Source organism: Staurois parvus, unplaced genomic scaffold (assembly GCF_062004578.1).
Source record: "Staurois parvus isolate SC_StPar_1 unplaced genomic scaffold, SC_StPar_1.0 ptg000352l, whole genome shotgun sequence".
Classification (NCBI taxonomy): Eukaryota; Metazoa; Chordata; class Amphibia; order Anura; family Ranidae; genus Staurois; species Staurois parvus.
In genome coordinates, this window is record NW_028318148.1 from 1898054 (window position 1) to 1922681 (window position 24628).

Here is a 24628-nt window from a genome sequence, read left to right on the forward strand (position 1 = left end):
TCCCCTTTTGGGTGGAGCTCCGCTTTAAAGCGAATTTCCAGTCCCCATAGATTTTTTTTTTTTAATAAACAGCTCCCCTGTAATTATTACAACCTGCAGTTAAATATGACACTACTGTCAAGGATTAAATCGTGCTCGTTATGTAAATATTGTAAATTTTCTTACATGGATCTTGGAAGCAGGCAGGTTCCATGATAGATGTGGGCATCTGAAGCCCGCTACTGTGCACTTCCTGGATTAGGTGCTGCTGGCTATCCCAGCATTCACCTCTCGATCTTGTGCATGCACAGTAGGGACAGTGCGTGGCGCAATCTGTTTAGAACAGGTTGGCATAAAAAAGGGAAAGATTTCCCTATTTAAAAATGGTGCTTGTCTCCGCCTGGCATCACGTCATTTCCGGTTTTGAAATAACGTGATGCTACAAGCAGGGGATGCTCATTGATTCGTAACAACGGGTGACCGAAGATGACGTACCTCGCCGTAGCAAGGTACTATGGAAGTGCTGGTTGAATAAAGAAAAAAGGTATGTAAACCTTAAAAATACTGAACTATATATGTACTACAATAAGGAACATTATGAAGTAAACTTGAAAAAACTGGTGGAACTCCACTTTCAGAAGTCCGACTGCGTCACTCTTGTGACAGATTTACTGTAAAGTAAGAGAGCATGTGCTGATCATGTGAAAATGCTAGCTGCCTAGCTAGGTTTAATACCTTTTGAGTCCCTGGCCTGGCACAAGCAATGGGATCAGAAAAAGGAGTGAAACCTGCGCTCCTAATCTGCCTACTTTTCAAGAAGAGAGATCCACAGTGGCAGTCAAATATGACCTGGTAAAAAAACCCACTATATGTTTGTCATATATTCCCATTCACATGGCATACAGTACATAAAACAAATGTAAAATATTTCTTACCTTTTAGGTCTCAGGAGGAGGAGCCATGGCTGACTGAAAGGTTTTTTGAACAATGTTAGAGTGAACCTGTCCTAATTCTGTCCTTATTAACATACAATGGAAAAAGCCAAGCCTCTACACCTTTAACCCTTTGTTAAGACAGACAGTGTTTCTATCTAATTGCATTTGATAATGAAGATCTACTTGCACAGTACAAGCAGGGTTGAATATGGAAACTGCCAAGACCTCCATAAACACAGAAACTACCTAGGATTTTTCCTTGCTAGAAGGTCTAGAATAAAAAAAAAGGTAAGCTTCAATTTTTGTTTGTGTTTTTTTTTTAAGTTATGCTATGTGAATGGGAACATGTAACTAGTAGGTGTTATCCCAATTAGGCTGTAAAAGTAGAAATACACTTTAAAAAGGGAGACTGATCATTTTCTGAAATGCAGCTGACCACTAGAGGGTGTATTTATAATTCTGTTTGTGAAATACAATAATCAAAATATGAAATGGCAATTAAAAAAGTGACCGTCTCAGCAAACTTTCAGTTACATTGCAATGGTGACTCAATCATACTAAGACTATGCTACAGTTTTCCTTTAAGTGGTAAATATTCCGGGGAGATGAAATTGAATTATTAATACTCTTTCTTGGACTCCATGAGATGGACTGCTGGCTCTTCATCTGCCGTCATTTTATCACTCTAATAGCTCCCAGTGGTTAGGCCCAAGCAGGATTTTTTTTTGGCATACTGATTGCAAGGCTCCTGGGATTTGCAGCCCTATGAAATGAAGCAAGGCCAACATTACACTTATCAGCCTCCCCACCGTATTAAACTTTTTTGGAATTTGAAGAAGTGGAGTAAATGAAATTCAGAATCTCGAAATCTATTATTTCACACAAGTCCTTGGGAACATTCCCTGAGGGGTTTTTACTTCGGCTAAATCCTTCTCCTCCCCATACACCCATATGAAATATTCTGAGTGCAATTACGGCTCTTACATGCATGAAATGTCACCTCCTTCCTGCTTTAATTATTTCTATCTGGTCTGGACAGGTCCTCCATCTTTTTTGAGAGATCTGAATTGCGTCTGTGCGCTCACTGCCTGCTTATTATGGAATGATCTTTGCATAAACATTTCATTTCCTGCTGGGGGAACCAAGAATTTATTAGCTAGAAGATTCCAAATTAGGCCATTAGGAAGTGTCTGCCATCAGCAATTAATGATTTGGTTCCTCTAAGTCTTGGTAAAGTAGGACAAAGGAACAGGCTGGAGTAATTCTTTTCTGCAAGCACAAGAAAATGGCTTTTACACCTGAGGTGTATCAAAACTGCTATGGCAGCAGATTACTCTGGCTGAGCTTGATGAATATGTTTTTTTTTTTTCAATTTCTATGTAACTATGTAACCTTCAACAACACCAGTCAACTGTAACCCATTTGGCATCATGTGAACAAAATTATTTTCTGACCCTACAAATTACATCACATCAGTTCCTTGAACAACAAGCATGCATGATACATGTGGTATAATGTGCCTGCTAGTGGTTCTCTATAGAATTTATGTGAGAGTTTAGGACAGTGGTCCAAGTACTTAGCTGTACCAGTGTGAGGGTTTAATCTTGCCGTGCTGTTGGCCAGCCAGATAGAACCTCCCCACTCCCAATATGCTTCTGTTTTGTAGAAAAGCAGTATGTAGGAGCAGGTCACAAACACAGAGGGGCAGGACCCAAGTCCCTAAATGAACACAAAGAAACAAACATTATGGTATATACAAAAAAATCTTGTTTTCTTTATTGGTCATTAATGGACGAAAGATTAAGTCTGAGACAATTGGTATGTCCAAAAGCAGTCCAACTGAGGGGGTAAATTAACACAGCAAAGAAAAAGCCAACATGGCCACAAATAAACAGATGAAAACTGGGGCACTTGAAAGAGCTGCCTGAAGAATCATATGCCCAAATCTGGCATCAGGTGAAACCTGAACATTCACCTAGTAAAACTTTTGAACAGAAAACCAGGTGACAGCCTTGCAAATTTTCCAAAAGTTTCCAGATGCCTAAAAGCACGAGGCACTCACAGACATAGTACAGGGAGCCTTGATTAAAAGAGCTGAAGACTTGTCCTTAAAGCAGAATTAAAATAATACATACCACCTCTCCAATGATCCAATGTCCGCAAGGTCCCTGGCCAGTTGCGTAATATACTCTTCTGTAATAAATAGCCTGCCTGCACACAGCTTTTTAAATGTTCACATTCTGTAAACAATGATCTATATGAACCATAGAAAAATGGTGGAATAAGAAGTCAGGGGACAACAAAAAGAGAGTCAGATTGACTGCCAGGCATGACAAAAAGAGACTCTGTCTTTCCAATGGATACAGTGGCTGAGAGGTAACTCTAGGTTTCAATACTACCATATCCTTGTTTAAGACCAAAAAGGGTTCTTACACAGTGGCATATCCCTGAGAGGTTTAAAAGGTTGTCTCTGAAGAGCCAAAATAATCAAATTTAGAATTCATAATGTCACAGGAAGCTTTACAAGATGGGCTACATAGAAGAAGCCCTGTACAAAAGTCTTGACCAAAGAAGGGGGAGTTAGAGGTCTTTAAAATAAGATCCCAGGACTACGATATGATGGTACTCAAAGCCAAATGTTAATCTAAAGAATGCAAACTGCAAACAAAAGCAGTTTGGGGTAAAATGTTCATCCTCACTTGAGGTGTGATGGTAGACCTTACAACAGGCAGATTTCCCAGCTTTTAAAAGCAAAGTAATTGTTGACTCAGAGAGACCTCTGTCCCATAAGACCTGTGCTTCATGAAACATACTATGAAAGCCAATGACTGTGATAAACCTGACCTTGAGACAGAAGATCCAGTCGATTTGGAAGTGCAGGTGGCAAAGGTCCTGAAACACTTCCATAGATGAATCGATTTTCTTTCCTTCCTAGAAAATATCTCAATTCCCCCATCAACACAGTCGATGGGAAAGCCCCTCCTGCAGCGCTATTGTGTTCTGCTAGTGGTGGTGGTAGGGGAGCCTTCCCGGCTAGGAGAACACAAATGATTACTGCTAGTAGCTATAGCCCCAGGCAATAATCACATGCTAAAAATTTGACAAGCTGGTTGTACCCAAGTCGACAGGTGGTGTGGCAAGCTTGGGTACAATCAGCTTGCCTATAAGTGGATCAAATCTCGTCCCTTCTGAACTGGCCAAAATGAGATCCAAATATAGCCAGCTTAAGGCTATTTCTCTAGGTCCAGGTGCTCCTGGCTAAGGTAGTCTGCCTACCAAATGTCCACACCTGAAATGTAAATGGCAGACAAGGCTGTAACGAGTACTTTTATTTATTTTACTTATTACAGGTACTTATATAACGCCGTCAATTTACGCAGTACTTTACATATATATTGTACATTCACATCAGTCCCTAACCCTCAAGGAGTACACAGTCTAAGTTCCCTAACTTAGATTCATACATGCACATACTAGGGCCAATTTAAACAGGATTCAATTAACCTACCAGCATGTCTTTGGAGTGTGGAAGGAAACCGGAGTACCTGGAGGAAAGCCACGCAGAAATAAGGAAAACATGCAAACTCCTGGCAGGTGGTGCCGTGGTTGGGATTCGAACCAACGACCCTAGTAGTGCCAGGCAAAAGTGCTAACCATTTAGCAACTGTGCTGCCCCAAGGCTAAAAAGCCTTCTACCTCTCTGGCCACAGCAAGACTTCTTGTTCCTCCTTGGTGATTGATGTATGCCATATCTATGGAGATGTCTGACTGGATGTCTGACTAGATCATTTTCTAATGGTCTTTTGTCAAGGTATCCAGTGTGCAGATACAATCAATTCACAAGTATCTCCAGAATGTTGATTGGAGAACGGGTTTCCTCTGTTAGGTTCCTTGCCCTGACAACAAGGTGCCTAGGACTCATCCCCAGCCCTCCAGGTTGGCATTCATTGTGATGATCTTTCAAGGCAATGAGAGGAAGCATTTTACCAATTCCAGAGCTGGATTCCTGAGCCACTACTCCAGAGATCACCTTTTCTTGGGTGTCAAGTAAATACATTTGTCTAGAGACTGAACCTTCTGCTTCCAAGACAACAGAATGTTATGTTGTAGGAGTGCTTTGAAGAAGGCTACCATTGACTCCAGAACTCTCATACAGAACTTCAGAAGAGTTGGATGCCTCTTGGACTGTATAGTTCAAGTCTGGCAGTAGATACGTTTTTTGGAGAAGTGTCTTGGACCATGTCTAGGACAAGACCTAGACACTCCAAACAATGTGTTGGTTACAATGCTGATTTTTTTGTTAGGTTTTAGAATCCAACCCAAGCTTTTTAGGGTCTGACTATTTGAATAAAATTGGTGGTCAGTGTTTAAGAAGACTGTTCCCTCAAAAGAAAGTCATCTAGGTATCCCCTAATGAGAATGCGCCAGGAGTGTATTAAGGATAGCATAGGGTCCAAAACCTTCATAAACATTAAATGTGTGGACAATAGGCCAATAGTAGGGCTACAAACTGGCATTCAGCAAAATTGAGATAGCATTGATGTACTGGAAACATGGAAAATCTGCACTTCTGGATGTAAATAAACAGTGTAACCACCACCACCTGACCGAAGTATCAATACATTTAGGTAGGGGGAGGTGGGTTAGGTTAGGCCAGGGGAGGGGGGCAAACAGGATAAGTGCACTTTGTTTTAAAGTGCAACTCCAGCTAAAATAAGTAGCAAGTGAAGGAACCATATAGCACAGTATGTACTGCTTACTATTACAGTACTTTACTGAACATTGTGAAGTTGAAATCCACCTGAAACTTTTTTTTTAGTGGGGAGATATTAGAATCTCTGCAAGGTTTTTTATTGTTGTGGAGGTGGGGGAGGTGCACCATGTGGGAATAGAAAGTCTGGAAACTCCAGCTGGTTGAAGAACCACAATCACTTTCTTTATGTGTGACATAAAATATAGCCAATGCATTTTAGGGATTTGGGGCTTCCCTTTTTTCATGGCTTTGGTAGTTTTAGATCTGTTAGCCGTGGTAATTGCAGGCTGTGTCCCAATAGATAATGGTGTTCCTGTCTGATGTGCCTCAGTGGCAAAAAGTAATACTGTTTCTAGGTGGCCTATCCTGTTAGATTTGCATTTACTCCCAAGTGTACTTACTACACTACCTGATAAAAAAAGGGCCACTAGAGGGGGAACTCACCATTTCTCTAAATTGGAAATAACCCCTTGGAAATGTAGAACAGCATGAAATGTAAAAAGATACTTCAAACATTCTTGTAATAACAGCTAACAGAAAATGCACGGCGGTTACCATTTAATATGCACTTCAGCGCTCTTTTCTGTGCTATTCATTCCAGTCCAGACAGAAGGAATCCTATTATAGCCCATCAGGCTTCAGCTCTGGCCGTGTCCTTTGTATGTGCGAAGAATCTAAGAACCTGAAACCACCAAGGAGGCCGTAATGCCGCTAATGGTGACATTCATTATCTCCCCGCAGAAGGGACGTGCATTTCGCAGGTTCAATTGCTGCTGTTTCTGGCAACCTGGGTGCTAAATTTAGATTAAGAAGTCCTGTCACAGCTTGGTTCTTCTACACAAGTCCCACTGAGAGCTTTGCAGACATAATTCTGTCTGATTTGCAGAACACGGACAGCGCATCTGCCGCGGAGGAATAAAAGTGTTCATAATATTTAACTTGTACAGTAGATGTCGTCCATCTCCTTCTGCTTCATCTGGTGACAACTGAAAAGAGATGAGGTTCACACATATTTATATATATATATTTATATACATCATTACTGGTCTAATGAAAAATAACAGTTTTAAAGGCCAGCACCACCCATAGTTGGTATTTTAATTTTGCACAGGTACTAGTGGGTTAAAGTATATCTAAAACCAAAAGGTTTCTTTTTTTTTACTTTGGGTAGAGGAGGATGAGACCTGTGACCTGTCAGTTTTTTTTTCTGCTGTGGTGTCCCATTTGGAAAATTTCCCTTATGCTGAAAACATAATAGAAAGTTACAAGAAATCCATCCATACTGAGGAGAAATTTGGCTGCACATAAAATCTGATTGTACAATGACAACAAGTCTGACTGTTCAATCTCTGTACATCCTCCTATGGATTTACCAAAACGATGTAATATCAGGTGTAAAAGTGCAATGCCTTATTACTGGGTAAATATAGGTAGAAATGATCAGGAAAAGGACATAGACTTTGTACATGTACTGAGTGCAGGACTATGGAGCAAAACATTTCAGATTGATGTATTTCTGAATGTGGCCCTATAGTTTGGAGATTTCAAAGTGCCTTGGGAGGTAAGAAATCTCCAACCCAGTGTCTGGGTTTTGTAGTCAGTCATTAGGGTGTGGTCCCAGGTGCTCACAGCCCTTATAATGTAGGTCTGCTGAGAGTTGCAGGGGGAGTGGAAGGTAGTTGGAGCAGTGGCTGCCATTGAGAGAGTCTCTGTGTGAGACAGATGATGTGTGCATCCAAGAAGCTGGAGTCTGGGGGCATTGAGGAATTTAAGGCTGTGTGCATCCAAGAAGCTCAAGGCTGTGTGCATTAAAAGACTTGAAGCTGTGTGTGCTAAAGAAGTCTAAGGATGTGTGCAAGGAATAGCCAGTGGTCTGGGAGACCCAAACAAGCAGAGGTACTGCTGACCAGAGAGAGCCAGGCAGCTCTGTATTTTCCATTTGTAGTTTGCTGGAGAAGAACCCCTGTGTGGGAAAGCTTATATTGTACTTTTGTTTTTGTTTTTCTTTTTTTTTTTAATAAACATGGGCTACCAAGCCCTTAAATAGAGCTCCTGACTAATGTGAACTTACTTGAAAAAGCATCTACTACTAGAGCTAATCACCTCCCATGTCACAAGTAATTGAGGATGCGGGCATGGGATTTTTTCTTGCCCATGGTCAGTGGTGTATTTAAGTTTTGTGCTGCCCTAGGCAACACAAAAATTGGCTGCTGCCGCCACCCCCCCCACTTCCCTGCCCCAGTACTACCGCCCCCCCCCTCAAAAATGCTGCCTTGCGGTAAACACGCTCCTGCTCTCCACCAAGTATAGATCCCCCCCTCACCTCAGTACAGACCCCCTCTCCACCAAGTATAGACCCCCCCCTCACCTCAGTACAGACCCCCTCTCCACCAAGTATAGATCCCCCCCTCACCTCAGTACAGACCCCCTCTCCACCAAGTATAGATCCCTCCCCTCACCTCAGTACAGACCCCCTCTCTACCAAGTATAGATCCCCCCCTCACCTCAGTACAGATCCGCTCTCTACCAAGTATAGACCCCCCCTCACCTCAGTACAGACCCCCTCTCCACCAACTATAGATCCCCCCCCTCACCTCAGTACAGACCCCCTCTCCACCAAGTATAGATTCCCCCCCCCCCCTTACCTCAGTACAGACCCCCTCTCCACCAAGTATAGACCCCCCTCACCTCAGTACAAACCCCCTCTCCACCAAATATAGATCCCCCCTCACCTCAGCACAGACCCCCTCTCCACCAAGTATAGTCCCCCCTCAGTACAGACCCCCCTCTCTGAATACAGACCTCATTCCCCTCTAAGTATAGATTCCCCGCTCCCTCAGTATAGACCCCCCTTCCACTAAGTACAGGCCCTTCTCCATCATTATAGACCCCCCCTCTCTCAGTACAGACACCCCTCCACTTGTGCTAGTAGGGAGGTGCGGGGGGGGTCGGATATGTGCTGGGGGGGCACTTTGGGAGGAGAGAAGGCATGTTCTCTTGTGTGAGGTCAGATTTAAATTCCAAAACCAACTGCTAGTATAGATCCTCTCCCCTCCCAAAGTGCCCCCCCAGCACATAACCCCCATCACTAATTTTTTTTAACTTGCCCCCCCCCCCCCCTTCCCAGTCACTCTGCCCCCCTCCTCTGCCCAGGAACACTAAAAGAGAATCGGTACAGACCTTAGATCAGCACAGACCTGCACAGCTGTGTCTCTCCCCCTCCTCCTCCTCCCGTGTACATATAGACAGTGGAGGAGAAGGAGACGGCTTCGGTGCGCTCTGCTGGGAGCCAGCCGGGGACAGAGCTGCGGATCAGTGTTGCTGGTGTGGTGTCAGCTCCGATGCCTCTACCGATGGACCCTGCATCGATCTGCCTCCCCACTGCACACAAAATGAGCAGAGCTGAGCCCCGGCTGCTCCCAGTCCCAGCACTCAGATCACTCTGTGTCCTGTGTCACTTCTGCCGGGAGAAGGGGGGCTGTGCCGCCCCCCTGAAAAGTGCCGCCCTAGGCAAACGCCTTGTTTGCCTCGCGGTACTGCCCAAGGTTCTGGAACATGGCCGGAGAGTCTGGGAAGGCTGCAATGTTGCTCTATTGCCACAAAGGGGCAGTAACCTGTGAGGATGTAGCTGAGAGACAGCACACTCAAATGAAGCCAAAGTCACCTGCTACAGGCTCTGGTAACACTGTTGCAGTTTAGGGGACTGATCCCAGTGAAGCAAAAGTGGGTCCAGCTGGGAAATCTAGTGAGCGCATAGACATGGACTTGCTGCAGTGTGCTACCCTGAGTAGTGAGCAGACACCAGTTGAAGTTCAATCTGCAGCAATATTAAGGACTCAAAAGGACTTTGGGACTCTGTAAGTGCCTGGTGTAATCCAGCAGAGTGCTGGGTAACATTGGTCAAGAGTGGAAATGGTTGATACAATGCTTATTAATAGTGGGGCACATGATCTCACCGTTCCCTGTGAGGGCACATCCAGTAATTGGGTTGTGTGGTAAGCATTCAGAACTGGTGGAGATGCCAGAGGTCTCTCAAGTTGATGTGGTGACACAGAATACTTCTGCTAGTGCGGTCCGAGGCGCAGCTGGGCAGTGGTTATTAAAAGAAGGAAGGGTCAGGAATAGATGCGGCAGTAGCACAGGTTCTGTCTGCCACCCACAAAGAGGTACAAGTTGAGGTACTTTGAGACACTCTGAATGACAGCACTGATAGTATCAGAGATTGTGACAGTGAAAGATATGATCTATTAATGACTCGTACAGCTAACAATGGTACTGGTGACTGACATTGTGGTGAGTAACCCAGTGGAAATTATAGTGTTAGCAATGCTTTGTGCTTTGATCAGTGTCAGTTGGTAGGACAATTGCCCATGGAGAGTTGATCAACAGGTGAGTTGAAGCTGAGCAAGGGTTTTCTGAGGGCTAGTTGCTCTCCTGTGTATGGTCCCTCTTCGGGTCTGATCCTAACAAACACTGATAAAGAAGACACTAAAGGTAATATTATTTGTGGAAAAGGTGATTTGTTGCAGAATGGGACAGTGAAAGATGGTTTGCTTTTAAAAAGTAATCATGAAAAGTGTAATTCGTTGTAACCCATTGAAATGTTATCACTTGCAATACATTAAAATGAACATTAGATGGCGGTGGCCTGCTATGCAGGGTTATTCACATTGATAGAACAGCCCCCTGGAACATGTATTTCTTAATAGCAGGACCTGGCTGATAAGCAGAGTGTCAGGGACTACATTTCCCTGGAGAGGTAGCGTGTGGGCGGGGGCATATAAATATCTGTAACACCCTCCTAGTTACACTAGGGGGAGTTAGAACTCCTAGTGGTTAGTCAGGAGCTAATAACAGCTCAGGTGTAATAGCCAGAGGGGTCAAATTTGGGTCAGGGCTGAGAAACTCTGCAGGCCAGCCTCTCTGGAATTTTCCCCCTGCTCTGAGGTTCTCAGGGAGGGCCTTGGAGGCAGTGGGGGGATCTGAAGAAAAGCTGGCTGCACCTCTTTAGGGACTTTAGCCAATCCTCAACAGGAGGCTTGGCAAGGGGCTGGACTCCTTAAAAGGTGTTAGAGTCTGCTCAGTAGCAGGTGTTGAAGAGTGTAGGGAAGGTGTTGCAGAGAGAAGAGGAGGTAGAAGAGTGAGGAAGATGTGAGATGGTGGAGGAGGGCTGCCAGGAGGCCTGCTGGGATGGGGCCTGCCTGCGAGCTTGGAGTCAGAGAGGAAGAAAGCTCAGGACTCACTTGTCCCCTGGGGAAGGAGCTGCCCAGCTGATAGGCCTAGGAGCAGCAGCCATTCCACAAGTTGTGCAGGAGAGGATCTGAGTGAGTACACCTACACCCCCTGGGTGGATAGGGGAAGGAACACTCTGGTGGATTAGCCCCCTTTCTAGTGACTGTACACTTTGCTTAAAGGAACAGGAGCCAGACCCCCTACTCAGGAAAGAAAACTTACAGACTGCTGGATAGAATAGGAGTTCATCTGGGGTTTGTAGTACTCTAACAGGAGTTGCTGGCTAGGCCTGATTTTCTGTCTGTGGATGAACGCTGTGTGGAGAAAGCTCATTGACTAGCTGTGCAGGACTATAGGGGGACCCAAATTCAACAGCAACCCCCAAGGGGGTAGTGCTACATATCAAAGCCCAGGAGATTGGCCAGGAGAGTGCGGAGGGAGATTGAAGGAGAAGGAGGTGTGCTGACAGCTGGAGCGCTGAACTAGGCATGGAGAGGGAGAGAGAGCGGAAATAACTCACTGACTGCCCGGCTTGTCACTCTGACAGCAGGAGACAGAATGGGACACCAAGTCTGAACCAGAGGGCCCGTGGACTGTCTCTGTCTATCGGGAAAGCTGGATCGCGGCAATCTGTTGAACCACATTGATCGGGTGAGAGAGACTCACTTACAAAGTGAACAGTGATAGTTTGCCACTTCGGTTATCTGCTTGCACATAGTTCTGAACATTACATACAGTTGCCCCAGTTTGCGGTCTAGTTATACCAGCGCCGTTGGTGGAATATACACTATATTGCCAAAAGTATTGGGACGCCTGCCTTTACACACACATGAACTTTAATGGCATCCCAGTCTTAGTCCGTAAGGTTCAATTTTGAGGTGGCCCACCCTTTACAGCTATAACAGCTTCAACTCTTTGGGAGGCCTGTCAACAAGGTTTAGGAGTGTGTCTATGGGAATGTTTGACCATTTTTCCAGAAGCACATTTGTGAGGGCAGGCACTGATTTCAGATGAGAAGGCCTAGCTGGCAGTCTCAACTCTAATTCATCCCAAAGATGTTATATCGGGTTGAAGTCAGGACTTAGCCATGTCTTTATGGACCTTGCTTTGTGCACTGGTGCGCAGTCATGTTGGAGCGGGAAGGGGCCATCCCCAAACTGTTCCCACAATGTCTTGCTATGCTGACGCCTTAATTCCCTTCACTGGAACTAAGGGGCCAAGCCCAATCCCTGAAAAACAACCCCACACCATAATCCTCCCTCCACCAAACTTTACACTTGGCACAATACAGTCAGGCAAGTAGAGTTCTCCTGGCAACTGCCAAACCCGGACAGAGAATCATGATTCCATAGAACACGTTTCCACTGCTCTAGAATCCAGTGGTGGCATGCTTTATACCACTGCATCTCACGCTTGGCATTGCACTTGGTGATGTAGGGCTCGGATGCAACTGCTCGGCCATGGAAACCCATTCCATGAAGCTCTCTACGCACTGTTGTGCTAATCTGAAGGCCACATGACGTTTGGAGGTCTTGACTCTGCAGACAGTTGGTGACTTCTGCGCACTGTATGCTTCAACATGTGCTGATCCCGCTCTGTCATTTTACGTGGCCTACCACTTGGTGGCTGAGCTGCTGTTGTTCCCAGGTATTTACACTTTGTTACAATACCACTAACAGCTGACTGTGGAATATTTAGTAGCAAGGAAATTTCATGGATGGACTTATGTGCAACCTATCACTGTACCACGCTTGAATTCACTGAGCTCCTAAGAGCGACCCATTCTTTCACAAATGTTTTTAGAAGCAGTCTGCATGCCTAGGTGCTTGATATGATACACCTGTGGCTATAGAGGTGATTGGAACACCTAAATCCAATGATTTGGAAGGGTTTCCCAATACTTTTGGCAATATAGTGAATCTGCAGTGCAGTTATCACTCAAGCTGACCGCAGGACATACAGTTAAAGACCAAGATACAGCAGTGCTGACTAAATCAACAAGTCCATTTCCCTCTCTGCAAAGCAGGATTCCTACTACTGTTTATCTTTTGCTTTTGACATTTGTACATAGACATTTATGCCAATTGTTGCTGTTTACTACTTCAAGCTCGATTCATTGTTAGAGCTCTTAAAGGGAACCTTGCACTAATTATTTACAATCAATCAGGGAAGTGTTGAATCTTCTCCTTTTCCCTCTGTATCTTTGATGTGGTCACCGTGAAGAACTATCATCCACCCATTGATGTAAATTCACACCAATTGGGCCCCAACAGGCATGCAGAAGACATTATAGAGCTCTTAAAGTGACAATACCAATTATAACTGAGAATCCTCTTTATTTCACATTTAATCTTTGTTATCTAGTTCTGAGTACCCACAGTGAGCTTATCTGTTATTGATAGTCATTCCTGCTCACTGTGGATTCAACAGTCCCCTCAGACTGGAGGCAGTGGATTATTTCTAAAAGCAGGCCTCCTAACAGATACTGTTGTTTTATTGTGAAGGTTGTTACTTTTGCTCACAGTTGCCAAGAGTGATCAGACTTGCTGTCAATACCAGTGTGATTTTGTTATTCTTGACTCCGTTACCTCCAAATCCAATATACACTTGGTTTTGGTTTACCCTACTCTGTGTGTGAGTCCATTTTACAGGTGCGATCAGGTTGATCTGGGTCACAAGAGCATGGTGGTGTGAGCAGAGGTTCGGCTTTCAACGAGAGGTCCAGATTTACAGGGAACCCAAAAATTACTAAGTAACCCTTAAGGGTGTAGTGCTAAATCATTATGTATGTCTGTGAATAAGGTTTTGGTTGCCGTGAGTAACCACGAAAGGGTTGATGAATCTGGAGGAATGTCGAAAGTGGTTAAAGGTGGTTCAAATGAGAGGGAAATTGGCTGTGCATTAAACATAGTGGGTTCCCCACAGCTTTAGGACAGAGAGTTGGGGAGAAAATGAGAATAGGCCCAGGAACCCCAAGAAAAGAGGGAGAGAGTTTCATAGAACAGTAGGACCCCACTGAGATTCAGGGTAGGGCGAGCCTGGAAATATACTCGGAAAAAGGGTTGGTCCTACATGGCTAACAGCTGGTGCAGAGGTGTCCCAACCAAAGTGATGGGTTCATGTGTTCTGCCCCTTACTGGGTCGCAACAAGGGGGGGGGGGGTATGTAACAGTGCAAGGCCCTGTCACTGGGTAAATATAGGTAGAAATGATCAGGAAAAGGACACAGAGTTTATATATGTGCTGAGTGCAGGACTATGGAGCATAAAATGTGAGTGGAGAAAACTGCTTTTGCAGCTTTCTCCAGATTGTTGTATTTCTGAATGGGGCTCCATAGTTTCCATGGTTTTGAGATTTCAGAGTGCCTTGGGAGGGGAAAAATCTCCAACCCAGTGTCTGGGTTTTGTAGGCAGCCATCAGGGTTTGGGCTCAGATGCTCACAGCCCTTATGTTAGTCTGCTGAGAGCTGCAGGAGGAGCGGAGGGCAGTTGAAGCAGTGGCTGCCATTGAGAGAGTCTCTGTGTGAGACAAATGTTGTGTGCATCCAAGAAGATTGAGTCTGTGGGTGTCAAGGAGCTTAAGGCTGTGTTTATGTTGGACTTTTGTTTTTGCTTTTTTAATTTTATTTATTTTTTTTTATAAACATGGGCTTCCAGGCTTTTAAATAGAGATCCTGACTGACGTGAAAAGAGCATCTACCACTACAGCTAATCATCCCCTATGTCACCATGTCACACAGGATACACCCAACCAACCAATTTAATTTGTATCAAATCAGGCAGGCCCTTGCACTTTATAATGGATGGTAGATCAGGATGTATAGTGTATGGTTAGTTTTAGAAAGCTGTCAACAGATCAGGTGTCCTCGTTGGAAATTTTTCCCATAATGGGTCCTCTTCACCTGACATCCCAATCTCCATAATACCCTCCATACCTGACACCCCATAACCTCCTGCTGCACCCCCAACCCTCACAACGCACAGTGGCAGCCAGTGATCACCAGTATGCCTCAGCCCACGCCCTACGCATTACATCACCATCATGTGACTTCATCAGGGTATCATCCATGGGCTGAGGCAGTTTTGAGGAAGTGAGAGGATCCATGGTTGTTTTAAAGCGCTTGTCATTTTAATATACAATGTAAGTGTGATTTTAATAAATATTGTTTTTTTACTGACTTACTACACTATATGAGGCATTCTTTCATTTGGGTGAGGTACTGGCATGTGGTGGAATGGAGGATTTCCATTATTACCTATTATTATCCATTATATGGGAGGAGGAGTGGATAGCTCTCTAGTGGCTAAATAAGATATTGCGAGGTCCGGATTTATGGAGATGTCTTATTAAATGCGTTGGAGTTGACTGGTATCCGCTGAGACTGAGGGTTTTATTACCATCTTAAAAGTATCCATTATATGGGAGGAGGAACGGATAAAGGAGATATTGCGAGGTCTGGATGTTTGGAGATGTCATATTATTCACATGCAGTTTTTACTTGCGGTGGAGGTGAGAATTCTGTGAGCATGGAGTGGCACTGTTAATAGCATGAAAATTCACATTCACCATGGAATTGTAGTTACAGTGTCGGATCATGTGATATTTGGAAACTTTTGAACTCATTTATTGAAAACACTTTAGTATCTTTATTCACATTATTCATTCATTTTTATTTCGGATCATGTGATATTTGGAAACTTATGAACTCATTTATTGAGAGCACTTTTGTATCTTTATTCACATTATTCATTAATTTCTATTTATGGTCTATGTTCTTGGTCATGTATTCACGTTATGATTATGAGCTCAATTTATCCACCTGTATTGTTTCTTAGTACTGATTGATTTTCATTAGCAGCGCTACATCACCTTTAATTAATTCATTTATTTAGTTGATATTGTGGGAACATAATTGATGTCAGCAGCAGCACCTATTCGTTCATTTATTTATATTGTATAGTAGGTGCAGAAGTTTACTTCACTTATCTATAAACCCTTAATCTTACCTATGCACATGACATCCCATGGAAACGTGGACTCTTTGAGAAGGGTTATAGCTAAAGACTAACGCCATGCGTCCCCTGGTCTTGTTCATTTGATCATAGCTGGGGAGGCTGTATAATTTCAGCCAGGGCCTATAACTTTTGTAGAATTTTTTATTTGACTGTATGCCTGGAGTTGATTTTGGATAGTTCTCAGTTGAGTAAATATGATTAGTGTATTTTGTCTCTTTTCCATGCTGTGCACTGTGTTCTTCATACATTGCTACTTCCTGAGGCAAGCCTCTTCCAATGAATGCTGTCACAGGATGGCAGGAACAAGCAGCGATCTGTATCTGCAAGCATTAAACACGGGGTAGCAGGTGGTGGAGTCACGTCGAAAAGCTTCAGCTCCATCACATGAATTTTCTGGAGCCTGGAAACTGTAAGCAGCGGAGTAAACTGAAATGGAAATCTATTTATAGATTTAATTATTGACACAGGCTGACACCTATATGGGCAAATCTTTATTACATTATGCTTCTTTGCTGCTCTGAATGGGCGGATTTTATTTTCCCAATAAATGTGCCTGCAAGGAGAAGCACTAAAATTGTATTTTAAAAATCATCACACTTTCTTCTTCCTTCAGGAAAATATTGGTGTTGCTAGTGGTAACCTATAAGATATTTGTTATCTTTTTTTCACCTGAATTGCAAAACTACAGGCACTTGCCATTTTTTTTATTAATTGCATTTTTTTTTTATATGCAACAAACTTGTTTTGGTTCAGCGACTTAACCCAAGAGAAATTATTGGTAGCATAGGTCAAAGAGGGAGGTTGTACAATTAAAAAAATGTCTGTTTGACTGTTTACAGCACCTCATTCCAGGCTGTGTAGGGTGTTTGTGAATGCCAGATCTGGCTCCTTCATTTTATCCTTTACATAGGAGACCTCAACAGGATAGAAACCAAACTTTATAAACAAGAATAAAGGATGTAGAACTGAAAAGGGGGCTTCAGCTTTAGGAACTGCAATCAACAGCAATGGATCAAAAAATAAAATTGAAATGAAAGAACCGCACCACTGCTTAGAGGATCAGATACAATTTTATTCCAATAAACTTCAGGGGGACAATCCAAAAAGTATCTAAGCATTTCGGGGGGGGGGGGGGGGGGGGGATCTCCTTCATCAGGACTTGACTAACAACAATGTGAATAGACTAGATGTGAACTGGACCTTTAATGTGACTTTTTTCTCAATGTTAACTGCAAGCACAGGCATTGTCAAGTGTTGGTTGGCAGCTGTACTGGCCACCAAACCAGCTGCTGACAAGACTAGTGCTTGCAAGTGAAGGAGACTGTGGAAATCTTCTAGGGCAGGCATCACTAAATGGTGGACCATGGTCCGGATCCGGACCCAGAAGCATCCCTTTCCGGACCACAGACTCACCAAATAGTTGCCTGAATGTCCTCACCCCCACCGCTGATTCGCCCACCCACCGCTGATGCTATTATCCTCTAGGAAGGGGAATGTGGTGAGGCACAGCAGGTCTTTCCCTTTCAAAACATTTCAGCACTCCCCCCTTCCTTCCCCCTCCCCACACTGTCCCCTCTGTGATGGAGGGGTCTGTGATGGGGGTAGGGGGTCTGTGATGTAAAAGGGGGATATGTGATGTGTGAACTGTGATGTGCATGGGAGGCCAGGATGTGAAGGATCTGAGTCATAGCACCAACATGACACTCGGACCTCCGCTGGAAGAAAATTTTACTGACCGTGAATTTTAATTCAGTACCCCTGCTGTAGGGTGTAGAAGCTTTCTGCCCAGAAACTAGGTCATGTACATCAACATCAATACTTTTAACCCCTTCCTGTCGACAGCTCTCGGCTCTTTAAGAGGTTCTAAATGCCAGGAGGCAGAGGAAGGCGTTCCGATCATGTGATCGCTGTGATTGGGGGGTCACATGATCAGAAAGCTTCCGATTGCAAGTATGCATTGGTAGCTTTTCGGTCCCCACCAGGGAAAAACTGTTTACACAGGACTGCATATATGTGGCCTCTTGGCGTTAAAGCTCACCCACTAAGAGGCCACATATATGTGTACCTCCGGCGGGAAGAGACTAAATTATAACTACAGGCAAAACTTCTTTTTTTTTCTTTTTTTAGAGTGGAGATGGATTAGAACACCTGTCAGGTTTTTAATGCTACCTCTGCCACCCTGCCGTCCTGTTTATCGTTATTACCAAAATTGAAAATATAAGAAAATCCCAAATTTTGGGTTATCCCCAGAACAGTAACAGAGGGAAAATCTTTCAATGGGGACACTAGTTCTGGTGACCTGGGGGCCCCAATGGATTCCTTTATTTGTCAGGGATTTCCAACTCCCTAATGGGACACAGATAAACAAAAACAAATCAATGACAGGGGTTATAACCCTCAGTTACTTTACCTAAAATGAAAAAGAAAACAAAAAACTTTAAGATAGGAATATGAGCAAGAGAATCCTTGCAGCAGGCCCTGTCCCACTAAGATCCTTTGCACTGCTGTTGCAGCACTAATAAGCACATCCTGATGCAAGTGGAGCTTGGGTGGCCTCATATTTAGCTGTCCATACCTGCCCTTGCACATGCCGTGAACTACCAGACAGCAACAAGCATGGCAATGTTCTGTCGAAGTTACAGGTTTGGATTTCATTTTCAGCTTTTCTCTCACCAATACATGAGACTAAGCAAGAGTATAAAAATAATTTTTAACATTTTTCTTGTTCATGAGTAATGACAAGCAAATCAGTTCATCCAAATCTATGCAGTGAATCGGAGTAATCCAAAGTGAATGGGTGTTTGCTGCTGATCAACAATTGGCTCTTTTAATGAAGAATTCCAGGTATGGCATTTTTACATAGTTACATTGATCCAGCTTGAACCAATATAACCATGCATATACCTCACCTGTTGGATCCCTCTGGAAGCTGCAAATCACTCTAGTAGTTGGCGCAGTGATCTCCAATAGCTGACAGATGCCGTGACATCACCACCCCACCTCTCCCCCTCATCCAATCAGAAAACCCTTTGCATTTGTAGCACCCTTCTAGTTAGCTAAGAGGAGCTCAAGTTCAATTGTCAGCTAGGAGGGCTAAGTAGCAGCCTGGGTGTGTTAGCTCGCAGGGTCAATTTGGGTCAGAGCTGAGAGGCTCTGCAGACCAGCTCTCTGGAATTTACACCTGTTCTAGAACTTTGGAGAAAGGTCTAGAAGCAGTAGGCAGATTTGAGTGGCTGGTCTGTACTTCTAGAAGACCCTGGCCAATCCCCAGCATGAGGCTTGGCAAGGGGCCAGGACAACTTTTCAAAATAACAGCCTGCTCAGCGGGGGTAAGGTGTTGGAGGAGAGACAGAGGATGTGAGGCTGGACGCAGGAGACTGTGAGAGGGCCCAGATGGAGAGGGGCTTACCTACACAGGGAGGACCTTTGAAGGAGGAAAGCTCGGGACTTCACTGACCCTGAGAGAGGACCACCTGTGAGGCCGGGAAGGAGCGGCCCAGCTAAAAGGCCTGGTAGCAGCCACCGACTCATCAGCATCACAGAAGGACTGAGTGAGTAGACCTGCACCCCCTGGGCCAGACAGGGGAAGGAGCACTCTGGTGGGAAACCAGATTAGCCACCACCCGGGACTGTCTTATTTCTTAAAATGACAGTCCCCTGCTCAGATATTCCTCCAGGCAGACTGATAGAGGAGCATCTGGGTTGGTACTACAGGAGATGCTGGCTAGCTCTCCATGAAAAGAATTTTGTGTGAAGACTTGTACATAGTTCAGGAAGTTGTTCTCGGTTTCTCTGTTCCATTTAGTATCCCGTACACCCCTTACCCCATCCAAGTTCTAAAATCCCTAATACAACATCAAAAACAAGCTCAAGGACTGATTACTGACCTCGGATGCAAGTCTGTGAAAATGTGTGTTGCCTGGCTGTCCAGGACTACAGGGGGGACTTAAAACTTCAGCAACTCCTAAGGGGGTAGTGCTACACATTGATTGAGAAAGGTGATTCCTGAATGTTGTCCATTCCAAACAAGCAATCTTCTCTGCTCACAATGCAGAAAAGCAATTAATCAGCACAAGACCCAAAAACTAGTAGAGATCACGGTATTGCTTAATATAGTGATTTCCAAATTCCAGGGGGTTGTCCAGGCACGGTATATGCATAGTTACATCATACTAAGCTGGACCAATATAACTATATATTTATATCCATACCTGGAATTCTTCTTTAAACCCTTGGCGCTGGCTCCTCCTAGCCCTTTAAGGGATTTTAGATGCGGGGAGGTGGGATTTGTGATCATGTGATTGGCTGTCACAGCAGTCACGTGATCGAAAATCTCCCAATCGCAAGTAGAGGATGGAAGCTTTCCGTTAGCTGCCAGTAACTATGTTGGGAGCACAGTGTGCGCTCACGGCACAATTTTTTTTATTTCAGTGGGTATGCATGTATGTGGTCTTTCAGCATGAACGCCCATCTACTGAGAAGCCGCATATACTGTATGCGTGGGAAGGAGTAAAACAAACAGATCTGCTTCCTGGACTGGTAAATTACCCCCCTGGACCCAGTGCACCTGTGCATTACTTACAGTCCAAGTTGGGGAATATGAGTAAGAGTGACTGGATCTTGGATTTCATTTGGCAACTTCTATGCATGCAGGGACCTCTGAAAGAAACCATGGATGTACACCAGAGGAAGTTTAGAACAGAAGGAGTGCTATATTTTTAAAAACAGTTTGAAAAAGACAAGCCCTTGCGTTTCCGGGGGTTCTAGTGGGGCCGGTTTGTTAAACACTTAAACTTGTTTACTTGCATGTGTGCTGAACACAATAGGGGTAAAAACAGATCAAGAACAGTTGTTTTTGGTGTGTTTCCTACAGGGTGCACATAGCTGGTTCAAGTAGCAGCATTCCAGATTTAGGAGCAAACCCCACTCACCTAAAAAATGAACCTCCAATTTGTAAATGCAAGGAAACCAATAGGGATTAATACCTTTATTCAGGTGCAGAAAGTGCTGTGAGTTGTGAGGAAGAATTGCCACCCCACTTCCCTGTGATGTAATAGACTTTATGTGCCAGTGGCCTCCCACAACTCTTCAAAGTCTCCAAACTCCAGAACCCAGTCCAGGAATACTAAAACCCAGAAAAAGCTGTAAAAACAATTTGCTCTGTTCAAAATCGATACTCTGGAACCCTGCACTCTGCATACGTGCAAAACTTGGGTCATTCTATTTTCATCTTCATAGTCACAGGGCTTCCTACTATAACTATATATGTATGTGTTTATATATATATATATATATATATATATATATAGTCATGGCCAAAAATAGTGGCATCCCCCTGCACCACTTCACCCAGAAAATTGTTGCAATTACAAATATTTAGGCATTCCCATGTTTATTTCCTTTGTTTGTATTGGTATTGCACAAAAGAGTGGAGAAACAAAAATCCAAATCTGACACATTCCAGGCAAAACCCCAAAAATGGACTGAACAAAATTATTGGCACCCTCAATTTAATATTTGGTAGCACTCCCCTTTGAAAAAATAACTGAAATCAATCACTTCCTGTAACCATCAATAGGTTCGGACCATTCTTCTTTCGCAACTGCTCCAGGTCTCTCAGATTGGAAGGGTTCCATTTCCCAGTTGCTGTTTTGAGATAAACATCTTTTCCTCCTTGGTGTATCTGTCATGGTATTGGGTATTGGTGTCTCAAGGGTATGGTATTTACTGAAGGGTTGTTATCAATGGGCCCCAGGGAAGCCAATAATCGATTGGTTCCTTCAAGAGAAATGTTTTGGCCTTAGATACACTTTAACACTCAACCTGAATCCTAACACTTAGCCCCACCCTTTGGGTGTTGAAAGTATCTAACCACTTTAATCCTAGATCGGAACCAAAAACTCCATGTTTTACACTGAGATTTCAACACTGAAAGCAATGAACATAAGCACACAGCAACGGTCAATGGCTTTCTGTTTAGAGCGCAAACATTTTACAAACTAAAAACTCCCTATCCTGGTGATATTTTATAGATTGTATCCTCTAAAAACTCCCTATCCAGGTTATATTTTATAGATTGTAACCTCTAAATATGTGACATTTTTGGGACAAATAAAAGTGCTAATTAATATTTATTAGGCTTTGTTTTATTAGCATTACTTGTACGCCTGTATCTTTCACGGTTTTAAGGTCTTCCAGCACTAGAGAAGCCTTCGACAAGAAAGTGTCCTATTAGAATAATTACTCGTCATATGCAAATGGTACATTCCTAAGTGATACTGTTGTTAAAAAAGGTTAACAAAACACACAGCAATTCTGGCTGCTACATAGTAATTGATGCAAAATGCTCAACCTTTGTAGGCTCGGAGTGGGGTCACCCTGGAAAAAACCAGAAGAGTATTTAAAGAATGGATTACAAGCACAACAATACCGTCACTCAGTGCTGGCCTCTAACCTGATGATAAATGTAACTGTCACATACAAAAAAGGCCCTGCAGAGTCAGGAAGGGACAAACAATTATGAACATAATCAGTCACTTGAAGAATAAATCGATGCATAGAAATGCTTAATAATAAGAAAATGGGGGAGGTTTATATGAAGCAGCGTCTATGCATATTTATGAGAGCAACTTGACAGTGCAGAGCTTATCTTTAAAGAAGAACACTGATTAAACAAATAGTTTCTCTCATAAAAATGATAAAATCTGTTAGTATCTCTTTTAATAATTGTGTGTCGATGTTTTCCTGATTCCTGACTGTGGGAGATTTGGTAATATGCACATTGGTGGTTCTTTAACACTCAACACTCTGATTTAGGGGTATATTCATAGAAATTGTTCAGTTTTGAACACTTTTATTTGGATTTAATTGTATTCATTGTCATCCACCCATAACTGGCTGACAACAGGACAGGGGACTTTTGGCCTGAGGGTAGATGCAACCAAGTGGTCCTTCCATGGTAGGGACAAGTTTTGGTGGGCTTAAGAACGTGTACCAGGCAAAGTACCATAGTACCTGATTTATTGGCAAACATAGTGAAAGGTAGGTGCTTCCAAAGAACATGGTGTATTGGAAATACCATCACATTTTCCAGCATTGCTTTTTTATGCAGCTCTTGACATTCGGTTACATGACAATTTACGGTCTCAAAGGAAATTGGTGATGAAGACTCTGCCAAATGCTGTGGTCATAGGTGTAATCAGGGAGCAGGTAGTTATATAATGCTCTCCTTGTGTCATTGAATGCGATTTTGGCTCAGGTTGATGTTTAAATGGTAAAGTATCATGGCCATAGGCATTGCTAGCAACAGGCACTGGGGGCATGTATCTTGGGTCTCCTTCTCAGGGTCAGCGATGCCCAGCACTTTCATCAGTCACTGCATAGCCATGGATTATGTCACCCTCTCTTATTCAGGGGCTCCCACATAGTACTAAAGTACCCTACTCTCCATCAGGCTTCAGATCATAGAGGCAGTGCAGAACCAAGGAAAAACTTGGGCTCCTCCTTGGCTCTGAAGTGTCATATGACACAGCTGAGAAGATTCTTACCTCACTCTGTGCAGTCACTGCACTACATGAGGTCTTATGAGTACTTGGCAGTGGGATGCTGCAGAGATGGGGATCTTTGCACTAAGGGGTGATTTCAGTGCTGGGAAGTGGGGATTTCCGTGCTGTGGGGTGGATATTTCTGTTCTGAGGAGTGAGGATTAAGTTACTGGGAATTGGGAGTGTTGGTACATTACCTACAACTGACACCTGCACTCTTTGCATTGTACACTCCTGACCTCTGCACTCCTCTGTGTGTACATTACATACTACTGACCCATGCAACCCTGTATATTCTATACTACTGACCCCTGCACTTTAAGACCCCGCCCCCATTTTTAGCACAATGTGATTACACCAACCATTCACCACTGCACACTGAATCATTTGGGGTGCTCAAGGGTGCTCCAGATCTTTCACAGCCTCAGCAATGTCCCTGCACAGCAGCATCAGACTAGCATTTCTAATTAGTACTGACTGAGGGCAAATGGCTTCAGCTCGGCCTTGGCCCAAGATGGACACATGGCCCCTACTTGGCCTTGGCCCAAGATATTTTTAGGAGTCATGATAACAGTATCAGGAAGTAAATGCAAATTGGGATTTTAGGCTATAATCCTTTTGCACAGTGTGTCAATGTACAGCAAGTATGTGTGTTTGATGAGGACAGTTCCATCTGCATGTAACAGATTTTGAGTTTTGCACTCGTCTTTTAGCACAGGATATATTTATTAAGTTGAAATGCCTATTTCCACCTATTAATCAGATATGCATTAAATCTGGATGCCTTTTTATAGAGCTGGATGCATTCAGGTGAATTATATTTAGTTATTGCTATTGAAATACTTATCGACATTTTTATATGTATTCCTTTATTTCCCTTTAAATTCTTTGCTAAAAATTTTATTTTAAAAAAGTGCTTTGGCATTTGGATGATATGTGAACAATTATATGGCATTTATGAGTGACATCTGATGTCTTGGATGGTTCATTAAGGGGTTAGGTGTTACTATAGAATCCTCATTATTTCAATGTTTGCTGGGGTGACTCGCTCTGCTTTTTTTTGTTTTCCACCTGCTATTTTGCCAGTGATAAAACTCCTTTGAATAGGATTTAATTAGTCTTAAACTTTGATGAACTGCTCTCAGCATGTGGCATTTGGTGTGTCCTCTAC

At 43.5% G+C, this 24628-nt stretch overlaps 1 long non-coding RNA gene across 4 annotated transcripts in view; it reads left to right on the forward strand.

Moving 5' to 3' along the window:
- The first annotated feature begins 405 nt into the window (after window positions 1-405).
- Window positions 406-24628, forward strand: part of LOC149456660 (uncharacterized) — a 140842-nt gene continuing 116619 nt past the window's right edge. For 2 of the 4 annotated variants that reach the window (XR_016313831.1, XR_016313832.1), the window contains exons 1-2: window positions 414-523; window positions 922-1202. This is a non-coding gene — a long non-coding RNA (uncharacterized LOC149456660). Of the gene's footprint in view, window positions 524-921; window positions 1203-24628 lie in introns of all 4 variants that reach the window. The other 2 variants (XR_016313829.1, XR_016313830.1) reach the window with 1 other exon arrangement.